This window comes from Protopterus annectens, chromosome 16.part0 (assembly GCF_019279795.1).
Source record: "Protopterus annectens isolate FY-2018-M chromosome 16.part0, PAN1.0, whole genome shotgun sequence".
NCBI lineage: Eukaryota > Metazoa > Chordata > Ceratodontiformes > Protopteridae > Protopterus > Protopterus annectens.
In genome coordinates this window covers 136,153,435-136,166,854 of record NC_056750.1, presented here as the reverse complement: position 1 = coordinate 136,166,854, position 13,420 = coordinate 136,153,435, and positions in this window count along the sequence as shown.

The window sequence follows — 13,420 nt, the reverse complement described above, 5'->3', positions numbered from 1 at the left end:
AACAAAGGAGCTTCAATCCTCACTACTGATGCCAATATGAGACTGTCACTTAAACAAAAGTAATATTTCACAATTTTCCTTAAGAGCACAGAAGGAACACATACTAATTTTCTAGGACTAGCCTATATACCTCTATCCACCCAAATGTTTTTAATTACATACTTCAGAGCAAAGTGTTCCAGTTTGGGACCTCTGATACACTCACACTCAAAAGTAAATTTAAATCTCACACATCCAAACATTTCTGGGAAAGCCTGACACAGATTTCCAGCTGTCTCTTTCCAAGACTAATACGGTAATGCTGCCACCAATCAGAGGGTCTTCATGCCCTTTAAAAGGGATGTCCAATTATGAAAATTATCAAAATAAATGATAGCTATGACCAGAACCGCCAGGACTCGAGGTGACCTGGGGAGTATCAAACATGCAGAAGCATTCTGTAATCTCTAAAGAAAAACAGCCACAATGTAAAATAATGAAAAACATTTAATAATAAGTAAAAATTATTAAAGGAGTGTAAATCGATAATTCTCAATAAACACTAGAATTCAATCACCAGAAATGTAAAATCAAACTGCAGGATAGGAGTCCATTATTCAAGAAAAATTCTATCTTAATAACTAAACCTTCCTGCTCTAACTAAAAAATGCTGTCCCTAAGCTACTCTAAGATATAATATTAAGGCCAAGGTGAGTTTACAGTTTTCTCAGTGAGTTCTCTTTTCTTAGTGTTCACTGACTGCTCAGTACTTGACAAACTGCACAACTTCTCACTCTCACTTGTTTAATTTCAAAATATAACAGTCAGCTGTAAAAATATTCTTTTTCTGTCAATCAGCTGTTTAAATAATAGCTTAGCAACAAAGAACATTCCATTGACATCACCCACTGCTCAGCTGATTCTCCACAGTTTGTACTTTAGAATGTCCTTCTCAAACATGTGCAGTTAGAAAGTACAGTTGTGTACACTTACCTTAAATGTAGATGTTCATGTGTATTCACTGTTGTAGTCATTAGATTTGGGTTATCTGCTTGCAAGTAGCCCTGAGTCGGCCTGATTAACAAAGTCTTGAGTCCTGTGTTGGTTGCTGTCCCTTCTTCCATGACGTCAGGTCGTCAGGGGTATGAAACATACAGCCGACGCCATTACATCAGTTTTTCTTGCCCCAGATGTCAGGTGCCCCCCTAATGGGAAGCAATTAAACATAAAATCACAAAGATATACCTCCAACAAAAAAACAAATACACCAAAAAGGCTTTTAAGCATAGTAAAGGAAAGTAGAGGTATAGCCAAAAGAAGTTAGGGGGCTGGAGGGGGAGGGTAACCAGGACTGCAACAGTGAATACACTTGAACATCTACATTTATGATAAGTGTACACAAAGTACAGTTGTGTACACTTACCATAAATGTAGATGTTCGAGTGTATTCACTGTTGCAGTCATTACATTTGGGTAATCTGCTGGCAGGTTGCCCTCAGTCAGCCTGACTAACAAAGTCTTGGGTCCTGTGTCGGTTACTATCTCTTCTTCCATGACGTCAGGTCATCAGGGGTATAAAACATGCAGCCGACGCCATTTTTATCAGTTTTTTTTGCCCCAGATGTCAGGTGCCCCCCAAATGGGGAGCAAATATATATATATATATATATATATATATATATATATATATATATACACACACACGTAATTTGGAACAAAAAAAAATATACCTCCAACTAAAAGCAAATACACCAAAAAGGCTTTTGAGCATAGTAAAGGAAAGAAGAGGTATAATAAGAGAGAAATGGGGGCTGGCGGCTGGGTAACCAGGACTGCAACAGTGAATACACTCGAACATCTACATTTATGGTAAGTGTACACAACTGTACTATGTTCTTCGTGTTTCACTGTTGCAGTCATTACATTTGGGTAGAATCCCAAAGTTATGGTTGGGGTGATGGAATTATACAGCATTAGGAGCAGCTATAAGGCCCTGCAGGACAGCAGTGGCAAAGCCTGCTCTGGATTTAGAAAAGAGAGGTAAATGGTAATGTTTGGTGAATGTATGAACTGAGCTCCAAGTAGCAGCTTCTAGAATGTCTCTGGTAGGAACCCCTCTGAGAAAAGCTGCAGAAGTAGATGCAGCCCTGGTGGAATGAGATCTGATCTCCTGGGGGACAGGTTTACCATGATGCATGTAGCATAAACGAATACAATGGCTTATCCATTTTGAAATAGTCTGCTTTGAAATAGCCTTTCCCTCTGCCCCTGCAGCAAATGCCACCAGTAGTTGCTCAGATTTTCTTAGAGATTTTGTCCTGTTTAAATAGAATCTTATTTGTCTGTGTACATCCAATGAATGCAGAATCCGCTCCCTCTTGTTCTGTGGATTTGGGAAAAAAAGTTGGCATATGAATGGTCTGATTAAGAGCCACACTGGATATCACCTTAGGCATAAAGGATGGATTGGTCCTGAGGGCCACCCTGTCTGGATAAAAGATAATGAAAGGCTCCACTGCCATGAGAGCCTGTAGTTCTGAAATCCTTCTAGCTGAAATGACTGCTAAAAGAAAAGCTGTCTTCCAAGAGAAGAATTTTATGTCTACAGTAGCAGCTGGTTCAAAAGGAGGTAGGGTGAGTTTTTCCAGCACAAAATTGAGGTCTCATGCAGGAGTTGGTGCTGTCCTGGGAGGTCTCAAATTTTTGGCCCCTCTGAGGTACTGCTTTAGCAGGGGGTGCGAAAAGAGAGGAGGCTCTGTGTTGTAATGAGCCGAAATAGCCAAGGCATGGATTTTTATAGAAGAAAAAGATAGGCCCTTGTGAAGCATCTCAGTTAAATATTGCAGAATCTGAAGAATATTGGGCATTGCTGTGTTTAATTCTTGTGCTTGGTTCCAGGCACAGAATCTTTTCAATTTATCCGCATAAGATTTTCTAGTACTAGGCCTTCTAGCCTCCAAAATGACATCCATCACAGGTTTACTGAGAGATGTGACTGGTGAAATTAGTTGATTAGCCGTGCTGCAAAATTCACAGTTTGGAGCTTAGTGTGCAGAATTTGACAGTTCTGCTGAGACAGTAGGTGAGGTGTCTGAGGCAGGTACCACGGAAGTAGGTGTGACATATTGCATAGAAGCAGGTACCAGTGTTGGCGAGGCCAGTCTGGAGCAATCAGAATCATTTTTGTTTTTTCCTGTCTGATGTTTAGTAAAACCTTGGAGAGCAGAGGCAGAGGGGGAAAGGCATAGACTGATAAGTTTTTCCAGCTGAAGGATAGAGCATCCACTTTGCAAGCTTTTTTGTGATGAGTTCTTGTGCAGAATTTGTCCAACTGATAGTTTTGGGAAGAGGCAAAAAGATCTATGTCTGGACTCCCCCATCTTTGTATCAACATGCTGAAGATTTGTGGATCCAGTTTCCATTCATGTGGGTCCATAAGATTTCTGCTTAGATTGTCTGCCAGAGTATTTTGCTTTCCTGGCAGGAACTGAGCTTGTAGATGTATTTGGTAAGTCAAGGCTGTGTTCCACAAAGCCATGGCTAGTCTGCAAAGTGGGTAGGAGTAGGTACCCCCCCTGCTTGTTTATGTACCACATAACTGTGGTGTTGTCCGTCTTTATCAGTAGTTGTCCTGGATGAAGAAAATCCTTGAAGGCTGTCAGAGCATTCTGTACAGCTAGCATTTCTTTCTGGTTAATATGTAGGTGCATTTGATTTGGGCTCTATTCGCCTGAATACATCTGCCTGCCGAATGGGCCCCCCAAGCATAATCTGATGCATCTGTAGTCAGGGTTTGGGTGGCAGGGGGTGGAATGAATGACAGTCCCTTGTTTTGGTGACAGGCCTGTGCCCACCATAGAGACTCCAGTTGCAGGCAAGGAATGATTGGAATCATTGTTTGCAGGCTGTGACAATGTTGACTCCATAAGCTTTTTAGGTACCATTGAAGTTTCCTCATTTGCAGTCTTGCATATGGAATTAGTAGAATGCAGGAAGCCATGAACCCCAAGGCCTGCAGAATTTGTCTTGCAGATAGCTGGGTTTTTGTGGCCACTTGTTTGAAGTATGTTATCAATTGAATTTGTTTGTCTGGCGTGAGGTAAGCCATCTGGGCAGTTGTATTCAAGCTTGCACCCAGGAATGTAATTATTTGAGAGGGTTGTGATTTCTTTTCATTTATAGTGTACCCTAGGCATGTTAGAAGCCTTTTCACAAATGCCAGATGTTGTAGATGAGTGTCCTTGTTTTCTGCCTGGATTAGACAATCGTACAGATAAGGATAAATCTGAATGTTTCTTTGTCTGCAAAATGCAATTACTGGTGCCAGGCACTTTGTGAAGACCCTGGGCTCAGTAGATAAGCCAAAGGGCAGTGCAGAGAACTGGTAATGGAAGTTGCCTGTTTTGAAGCGGAGGTATCTTCTGCAAGATTCCCTGATTGGGATATGCAGGTAAGCCTCTTTTAAGTCTAGAGTTACCAACCAGGCATCCTTGCCCAGCATAGGCAGTAACTGTTGTACAGTCAGCATCTTGAATTTTGGAATGTCCAGGAAAGTATTTAGAATGGATAAGTCCAGAATTGGATGCCATGAGTTGTCTTTTCTGGGTACCAGGAAAATCTTGAATAAAAACATTGTCCTTTTTCCTTTTCTGGCACTGGTTGAATAGCCCCCATATCCATGAGGGACAGAACTTGTTTCTGGGCCTCTGCCTACTGATTTGGAGGCAGATCTGGCCATCCGTTTGGAATTGGCAACATGTGGAAATGAAATCTGTATCCCTGAGATACTATATTTAAGACCCACTTGTCCTGGGTAATTAGATGCCAATTTTGTGCATGAAGTGCTATTTTCCCCCCAAAGGGGCTGCCAAAAGATAAGTGCTTGGAAATGGCAGAGGAAAGTCATTGAGACTGTTTACCGTGGGGGGGGGGGGGGGCCTTGCTACTTCCAGATTTGGAGGTGGAGGCACCCCATTGTTTTGTTCTGTAAGTTCCTTGTGACCGAAACCTGGAGCTTTTGGAATGTCTCGGTTTGACCTGAGCGGCTCTGTTGGATACTGGAAAGGACCAATTCTTAGTACGCCAGTGCCTACTGAACCTGGGTGGCTGCACTTGTAAGAAATCCTTTACAGTTTGCATAGATTTAGCACTGTCTTCCATCTTTTTCAACACTTCTTTTGCCTTATTTCCAAATAGACTGTCCTGTTGTAAGGGAGCATCCAACAATTCTGCTTTAACATGATCAGGTAGATTTTGCTCCTTCAGCCAAGCATGCTTTCTTATCACAGATCCAGTTACGACGGCCCTGCAAGAGGCCTCCAAGGAATCAAAACCACATTTCAAAGTATGCTTTCCAACTTGTTCAGCTGAATGCAATAAAGCCTGCAACTCTTTATTTTCCACACAGTCAGAAATCAACATAATTTTCTGTTTCGATAAGCCCATGACATGCTGCTGATATTTAAGCATATGAAATTGACAGTTTAAAGCCCTGATAGCTAGTGTTGCAGATGTGTAAACCTTCTTACCCCATCTATCCAGCGCCCTGGAATCTCTACCAGAAGGAGTAGGATTTTTAGCAGTAGAAGCCTTAACACCCTTGGGACCCTGAGAAATTGTTTCAGGATCAGCAGTAGGGTTTTTAAAAGAAACTTGTGGGAGTCGGGAACCCTGTAATATCTGTCTGGCTTACTAGGAGCCAGAGGCAGGGAATCAGGAGCCATGCTGGATTCTGAGAAAACATCATCAACAATGTCTAGAACAGGAGGTATAGCCAAAGACCTATGCTGAGGAATAAGAAGGAAGTCCCTAAGCCTCTTTTTGGATTCTGAAAAATCCTGACTCTCCCAATGAAAATGTTCCCTTAACGTATGTAAAGTTTCTCCAAAAGAAAAATCCTCAGGAGAAGAAGCAGAAGGGATGGATTCTTCTGCATCAGAGTCCTCATAAGGCGAGATAGAAAATTCCCGATCAGAAGAGGAATCAGAAGAAATGGAAACCTGATCTGAAGATTCATAATCAGTGCCTTGCCTAGGCCTCTTAGCAGGAGAGGGTTGGGAAACCCTGATTAAGGTAATTAAATCCTCAGCAATTTTGATAATTTGATTTTTAGGCATAGGGGCCTGAACACGTGGCCCATGCATCATTTTTTAAGACATAGGAGTTGGTTTTGGCCTTGTTTTTGATGATGGCATCGGTTTAATATGCAAATCTTTAGGCCTGAAAACACCCTCAGAAGCCAGTGCCTGCTCAGCGGCTCTGGACCCATCTAAGGGAGAGACATCCACGGGTTCAATACTTGAAGAGTCTCGTGGCATACCGGACTCTGAATGGGTCTCGCTAGAGGCCTGGGAATCAAAAATAGTGGGCATCAGGGGCTACAAAAGCGCCTCACTGAGTACCGGCGAACCGGCGACTGGCTTATGAGAAGCTTCGTCGTTAGTTTTGGACCTCGACGGTCTGTTTCTTTTTCTTTGCATTTTTTGTGAACTCCGGTAGTCAGATTGCTAACTGACGACATTTCTGGATAGTTAAATCTTGAGCCAAAATATTTAGAAGCAAAAATATACCGACGCTTAATAGTGCGTTGGTTAAATTTAGCACAAAACTGACAGCAAGGCACGTTATGGTCAGGGCCTAGGCAAGAAATACAGTACAAATGAAAATCCTTCTGAGGTATTTGCTTCCCACAAGTAATGCAATTATTAACTTTTACTGACATCGGTAAGGAGCAAGAAAAGGTTTCCCCAACTGGGTACTTAGCTTTAGGTTGAAGACTTTGGTTCTGAAACTCGAAAATGAAAATTTCAGGAGTTGGCCAGCTGGCACTTGTGAACTGCTTCTGCTTTGGGCACCACGTGGCAAGAAAGACTGATTAAAAATGGTGTCGGCTGCATGTTTTATACCCCTGATGACCTAATGCCATGGAAGAAGAGACAGCAACTGATGCAGGACCCAAGACTTTGTTATTCAGGCTGACTGAGGGCAACCTGCCAGCAGATTATCCAAATGTAATGACTGCAACAGTGAAACACGAAGAACATCTGTACTATGTTCTTCGTGTTTCACTGTTGCAGTCATTATATTTGGGTAGATTCCCAAAGCAATGGTTGGGAGGAGGAATATAGATAGCATTGGGGCCAGCTATAAGGCCCTGCAAGACTGCAGTGGCAAATCCAGCTCTGGATTTAGAGAAAATTGGAAAATGATAATGCTTGGTGAAAGTATGTACAGAACTCCAGGTAGCAGCTTCTAGTATGTCCCTGGTAGGGACGCCTCTGAGAAAGGCTGTAGTGGTAGATGCAGCCCTGGTGGAGTGAGGTCTGATCCCCTGGGGGATAGGTTTTCCATGGTGCTTATAGCAGAAATGAATGCAATGGCTTATCCATTTAGAAATGGTTTGCTTTGAAATAGCCTTCCCCTCTGCCCCTGCAGCAAATGCCACCAGCAGTTGTTCAGATTTCCTTTGAGGTTTAGTCCTGCCCAAGTAGAATCTAAGTTGTCTGTGCACATCTAAGGATTGCAGTATCCGTTCCCCTTTATTCTGTGGATTGGGAAAGAAGGTTGGCAAATGAATGGACTGATTAAGAGCCACACTGGATACCACCTTGGGCTTGAAGGATGGATTGGTTCTGAGGGACACCCTGTCCGCTTGAAAGATGATGAAAGGCTCCACTGCCATAAGGGCCTGTAATTCAGATACCCTTCTAGCTGAAGTGATTATTAAAAGGAAAGCTGTTTTCCAAGAAAGAAATTTTAGTCTGCAGTTTCAGCTGGCTCGAAAGGAGGTAGAGTGAGTTTCTCCAAGACAAAGTTAAGGTCCCAGGCTGGGGTTGGAGCTCTCCTGGGTGGTCTCAAAAATTTTGCCCCTCTGACGAACTGCTTGAGCAGTGGATGAGAGAAGAGGAGAGGTTCTGTGTTATAATGAGCTGAAATGGCTGAGGTGTGTATTTTAATGGAGGAGAAGGACAAGCCCTTGTGAAGCATCTTAGTTAAGTGTTGTAAAATCTGAGGTAAATTGGGCACTGGTGTGCTCATCCCTTGAGACTGGTTCCAGGCACAAAATCTTTTCCATTTTTCTGCATAAGATTTTCTAGTACTAGGCCTCCTTGCCTCTAAAATTATATCCATCACAGGTTTGCTGAGGGATGGTAAAGGAGAGATTAAGTAATTAGCCAGACTGCAAGGTTCAGTGTTAGAAGCTGAGGGTGAAGAATCTCGTTCTCCTGTTGAGACAGCATGGAAGGAGTCTGAGGCAGGTGCCATGGAGATAACCATAACACACTGCGCAGGAGGGGGTACCAGTGTTGGAGTGGCCAGTCTGGAGCAATCAAAATCATCCTTGGTTTGTCCTGTTTGTACTTTGTAGTGCAGAGACAGTGGGGGGAAGGCATAGACTGATAGGTTTTTCCAGCTGAAAGACAGAGCATCCACTTTCCAGGCTTGTTTGTGGGGAGTCCTTGTGCAAAATTTGTCCAATTGGTAGTTCTGGGGAGAGGCAAACTGGTCTATATTTGGGCTCCCCCATTTGCTTGTCAACATGTTGAAAATCCTTGGTTCCAGTTTCCACTCGTGTGGGTCCATGAGGTTTCTGCTTAGTCCGTCTGCCAGTGTATTTAATTTTCCTGGCAGGAATTGAGCTTGTAGGTGTACTTGGTAGCTCAAGGTTGTTTCCACAATGCCATGGCTAGTCTGCAGAGGGGGTAAGAATGTGTACCCTCCTGATTGTTTATGTATCACATAACAGTGGTGTTGTCCGACTTTACCATTAGTTGTCCTGGAAGAATGTGGTCCTTGAAGGCTGTCAGAGCATTCTGTACAGCTAACATTTCTTTTTGATTGATATGCAGGTGCATTTGACTTGGGTTCCATTTGCCTTGAATGCACTTCCCTGCCAGGTGAGCCCCCCATGCATAGTCTGATGCATCTGTTGTTAGGGTTTGGGTGGCAGGGGGTGGTGTGAAAGGTAGTCCCTTGTTTTGGTGGCAGGCCTCTGCCCACCAAAGGAACACTAGGCATAGGCAAGGTATGATAGGAACCATTGTTTCTAGGTCTTGAGAATGTTGACACCATACGCTTTTTAGATTCCACTGTAGTTTCCTCATATGCAGTCTTGCATATGGAATTAGAAGAATGCAGGAGGCCATGCACCCCAAGGCTTGCAGTATTTGTCTTGCAGATAGCAGGGTGTTTGTGGCCACTTGTTTGAAGTAGGTTGTCAAATGAATTTGCTTTTCTGGCGTGAGGTAAGCCATCTGCGAAGTTGTATTCAAGCTTGCTCCCAGGAATATAATTTGTTGACAGGGTACCAGGTGTGATTTCTTTTTGTTTATGGTGTACCCCAGACAAGTTAGAACCCTTTTTACAAAGGCCAGATGATTCAAAAGTATGTCCTGGCTTTCTGCCTGAATTAGACAATCGTCCAAGTATGGGTATATTTGAATATTTCTTTGCCTGTAAAATGCAATAACTGGAGCTAGGCACTTTGTGAATACCCTGGGCGCAGTAGATAAGCCAAAGGGCAGTGCAGAGAACTGATAGTGCGTGTAGCCTGCTTTGAAGCGTAGGTATCTTCTGCAAGATTCCCTGACTGGGATGTGCAGGTATGCTTCTTTTAAATCTAGTGTTGCCAACCAGGCATCTTTGCCTATCATAGGAAGTAATTGGTGAAGAGTCAACATCTTGAATTTTGGAATCTCCAAAAAGGTGTTTGGAGTAGACAGGTCCAGGATAGGATGCCATGAATGGTCTTTTCTGGGTACCAGAAAAAGTCTCGAGTAGAAACCTTGTCCCTTTTCCTCTTTTGGTACCAGTTGAATAGCCCCCATGCTTAAGAGAGAAAGTACTTGTTTTTGGGCCTCTGCCCACTGATTTGGGGGTAGGTTCGGCCACCCATTTGGTGTTGGCAAAGTGTGGAAGTGAAATCTGTATTCACTTGGACACTATATTTAAAACTCATTTGTCCTGGGTAATGAGTTCCCGATTCTTTGCATGAAGAGCAATCTTCCCTACCAAAGGGGCAGTCAGTTGATAAGTGCTTGGAAATTTTAAAAGGAAGTCATTGAGACAGTTTACCATATGGGGGAGTCTTATTATTGCCAGACTTGGAAGTGGAGGCCCCCCACTGCTTAGTTCTGTGTGTCCCCTGGGACTGAAACCTGGGGTTTTTGCTGTGTCTGGGTTTGGCTTTAGAAGATCTGGAAGGGGCTGGAAAGGACCAATTCTTAGAGGGCCAGTGCCTGCTAAATCTAGGAGGCTGAACTTGTAAAAAATCTTTAACAGTTTGCATAGATTTAGCTTTTTCTCACATCTTTTTAAGAACTTCCTCAGCCTTGTTGCCAAACAGGCGGTCCTGCTTTAAAGGAGCACCCAACAATTTAGCTTTAATGTGATCAGGCAAAGACTGCTCTTTAAGCCAAGCATGCATTCTGAGCACAGACCCAGTAACAGCAGCCCTGCAAGAGGCCTCTAATGAATCAAAACCGCATTGCAAAGTATGTTTTCCAATTTGTTCGGCAGAATGCATTAAATCCTGTAATTCTTTATTTTCCACACAGTCAGGAATCAACATAATTTTCTGATTAAGCAGTCCAATAACATGTTGCTGATATTTTTAATATACGAAACTGGCAGTTTAAAGCCCTAATGGCCAAGGTTGCATAAGTGTAAACCTTCTTACCCCATCTATCCAGTGCCCTGGAGTCTCTATCAGAAGGGGTAGGATTTTTAGCAGTAGAAGCCTTAATGCCCTTGGGCCCCTGTGAAATAGTCTCTGAATCTGCAATAGGATTTTTGAAAAGGAACTTGTGGGATTCAGGGACCCTGTAGTATCTGTCAGGTTTTCTGGGAGCAGGAGGCAGGGAATCAGGGGCCAAACTAGATTCCAAAAAAGCATCATCAACAATGTCTAGTACAGGAGGAATAGCTAAAGGCCTATGCTGAGTTAGGAGAAGAAAGTCCCTAAGCCTCTTTTCTGAATCAGAAAAATCCTGGTTTACCCAGTGGAAATGCTCCCTTAGAGTATGTAAGGTTTTCCCAAAAGAAACATCCACAGGAGGGAAAGCAGAGGGAATGGAGTCCTCTGCATCAGAATCTTCATAAGTAGGTAAGGGCAAATCCAGATAATTAGAAGAGTCAGAGAAAGCAGAATCCTGATCAGAAGATTCATAATCAACTTCAGTCCTAGGCCTCTTAGAAGGTGTGGGGGGGGGGGGGTTGGCTATCCCTGATTAGTTTATTAGCTCTTCAGCCATTCTTATCATTTGTTTTTTAGGCATAGAGGCCTGAGCATGTGGCCTGGGTATTGGTTTTTTAGACATGGATCGAGATTAGGCCTAAGTAATGAAGGAGGCGTCAATTTAATATGCAGGTCCGTAGGCCTGAATACACCCTCAGAAGCTGGTGCCTGTACAGCGGCTCCAGACCCATCCAAGGTAGCGACATCTGCGGGTTCCATAGTTGAAGCATCTCGTGGCATACTGGACTCCGAATGGGTCTCAGTAGGGGCCTGTGAATCAGAAGTATTGGGTATCAGGGGCTGGGAAAGCACCTCACTGAGTACTGGCGAACTGGTGACTGGCTTAGGAGAAGCGTCGTCAGTAGTTTTGGACCTTGGTGGCCTGTCTCTGTCTTTATATTTGCATTTTTTCGGAATGCCGGTAGTCGGATGGCTCACCGATGACATTTCTGGATAATTAAACCGAGAACCAGAATATTTAGAGGCGAAAATATATCGATGATGGATAGTGCGCTGATTAAATAAAGCACAAAACTGACATCAAGGTACGTTGTGGTCAGGGCCTAGGCAAGGAATATAGTACGAATTAAAATCTTTATGAGGTATTTGCTTTTTTCCACAAATGATACAATTATTAACTTTTACTGACATCGGTAAGGAGCAAGAAAAAGTTTCCCCAATGAGGGTACTTAGCTTTAGTTGAAGAGGAGTCGGCTAACCAGCACTTGTGAACTGCTTCTGGCACCGCACGGCAAGAAAGACTGATGTAATGGCATCAGCTGCATGTTTTATACCCTGACGACCTGACGTCATGGAAGAAGAGACAGCAACCGACACAGGACCCAAGACTTTGTTAATCAGGGTGACTAAGGGCTACCTGCAAGCAGATAAGCCAAATGTAATGACTGCAACAGTGAAACACGGAGAACATCTGTATCAAAGCAGTGACAGAGTCTTTAAACATTCTGTTTAAACACAGAAATACTCAACATTTTAAATCTTATTTACATTTTCACAATTAGGCATGCTGGCATACAAGTTAATCTAAGAATATGCACAGTTCTCCTGCCATACATGTTAACATAGATGACAGCGTTTTCAGTTTCTTCACACCTCACCAGACACCTGCAGCAGATGGAGGACCACAGAGGTTTCTAACCAAGTAAAATCAGGGCTTCCAAGACAAGACCTACATGGAAAGACTGAAAATCCTGTCACTGTACTCTGTATCATACAGGATGCTGAGAGGTGATCTGTGCCTGGTGTAGAGCAGTCTATGACCCAGCCCTAATAGAAATTCTGCACATCCACAAATCAAATGGGATATGAGTCACTCGGTACAGGGATCTCATCCTAGCCTGTGACATTAACAGAATATGTGGGAGACACAGCTATATCTCTCAGAGATTGCTGCTCATCTGGAATAAGCTCCCACTTCATGTGAAGCTGAACTCCTCAATAACTATTTAAGTGCAATCTTGACAAATGGATGGGTAACTGTAAATTTACTTTGGGGTGGTACCTATGTCCCTCATGGACAGGGGCAGTTAGTGCTGAGCATAGAATCACTCTGCAAACAATGTCCATGTAACTATGTTTTTTACATGGCTAGGTTTGTAAAAGTCCTAGGGCCATTAGCCTTGTAACCTCCTATGAACCTAAATCTTTTGTAGTACCCAAGTTATTTCTGAGAGCTGACTGTGTTCCGTATGGCTTTGGAAAATAATCCAGTCATCTTATAGAAGGTGAATTGTGGGCTGAAATAACTTGGAGAGGGTGCATATTCATACACTCAGTAGCATGCAAAAATTAAGAAAAATGTATCTGCCAGGATCTTTATTATTTTCCACAGACAAGTAAATCATAATGCATATAATTCAAACCAGAGATGTAGCCAGAATTTTTTTTTTTGCATAGTAACATTTCATACCACAACTAACCCTCCAAGAAAACTATTTATTTTAACATTTACTAACATTATGCAATAAAATGTGATGCACATGTACTAAAGTACTTTTAGCAGAACTTTGGACATAGTTACCTTGTATCCTGGTTCTGTTGTGCCTTTTGTTTTTTTTTAAATGTTTGCATATGGAAAACATAATGCCCTTTAGCTGCACAAAGCACTGCCCTCAAAATGCAAGCTGTACGTCATAGCTTACATGGTGTATGGCTAGCTACATCGGTAAATCAAACACACACTAC